A 1,528-nucleotide genomic window follows, 5' to 3' on the forward strand; every position below is an offset into this window, starting at 1 on the left:
ATCGTGATATTGGGTCCACCCGGATAATCCAGGATCATTTCCCTATCTTAAAGTCAGATGATCAGCAGCCAGAATTCCACGGGCAACCATAATTCCCGGTGGCCATGTAGAGTGACATATTCACAGGTTCTGGGAATTAGGACAGGGACGTCTTTGGAGGGAGGGGCATTATTTTGCTTACCACAATAACCGTCACCCCCAAGAGTTTCCTCCTGTCCCTCGTAAGCCCTTCCTCAGGCCTCTCTCCATTCTTTTATTCCCAGGTAACCGCTGATCAGCTTTCTGTCACATTTTTTAGAGTTTCTATAGAGAGAAGTATGTAATTTATATTCTTTTTTGTCTGGCTTCTCTCCTCCTGTCAGTATAATAATTCTGAGATCCATCCACGCTGCTCAGTGTACTGCTCTCGGGGTCATGAGTTCGAGCCCCACTTTGGGGGTAGAGATTACTTAAGTAAATAAAACAAACAAACAAACAAAAACTACTTCATTCCTTTTTATTGCCTTGTAGTATTCCACTGTATGGGAAGAGTTTTCAATTAGCAATAATCGCGCCTCGGATAAACCTCATTGGCTACGATACTGCCACTGCGCAAAGCTTATTCCACTGTATGGATGTACCGTGGTTTATTTATCCATTTATTAATGATGGACATTTGAGTCCAATGTTGATGGGTTGTTTACAGTTTGGGGCTATTACAAATAAAGATGCTCTGAACATTTATAGTTTACAAGTTTTGGTATGGGCTTATGCTTTCACTTCTCTTGGGTAAATACCCAGAACTAGAACAGCTGGATTCCATGGTAGGTATATGTTTAATTTTTTAAGAAACAAACTCTGCGGGGGGCCTGGGTGGCTCAGTCGTTAAGCGTCTGCCTTCGGCTCAGGTCGTGGTCCCGGGGTCCTGGGATCGAGCCCCGCCTCGGGCTCCCTGCTCCGCGGGAAGCCTGCCTCTCCCTCTCCCACTCCCCCCTGCTTGTGTTCCCTCTCTCGCTGCGTCTCTCTCTGTCAAATTAAAAAAAAAAAAAAGAAACAAACTTTGTGAAAAAAACAAAAGAAAGCACAAAGTGGTTGTACCATCTTCCATTCCACCAGCAGGGAGTGAGCGTTCAGTTCCACCACGTCCTCACCAACTCTTGGTATGATTGGTTTTTTTCAACGTTAGTGACACAAGATCCATGTGCTTAAGATCGTGCACTGATTCTTACCAGCTGGGTGATTGTAGACAAGCCAGTTCGCCACTTGGAGTATCTTTAAATGAGGAAAATGGGATTTTCCTTTTTCCGACAAAACTTACTTGGTTCCCGGAGGCAATATTATTTTTATTTCTGTTAATTTTTGTTAACATCAGGGTTCCTGGTAAGCCATATGATCATGGACTGAAATGTTACCTGCCACAAAATGCCATGCGTCGGGGAACTTATTTTCCCTTTTGAGGCAAACAGGAGGCTTTGTTAGTGCTCTCCACGGTGTAAAAGAGCGAAAATGAGGACCCTGGAGCACTGCCGCCTGCCACTGGGGAGTCTCA

General features: G+C 44.6%; 1 pseudogene; it reads right to left on the reverse strand.

Annotated features, from left to right (window-relative positions):
* Positions 1–447: 447 nt before the first annotated feature.
* LOC112813017 (U4 spliceosomal RNA) lies at positions 448–599 on the reverse strand (annotated as a pseudogene).
* Between the last annotated feature and the right edge of the window lie 929 nt (positions 600–1,528).

This window comes from Callorhinus ursinus, unplaced genomic scaffold, assembly GCF_003265705.2.
Source record: "Callorhinus ursinus isolate GAN/ISIS: 27379988/994484 unplaced genomic scaffold, GSC_fseal_2.0 scaffold16, whole genome shotgun sequence".
Taxonomy (NCBI): domain Eukaryota; kingdom Metazoa; phylum Chordata; class Mammalia; order Carnivora; family Otariidae; genus Callorhinus; species Callorhinus ursinus.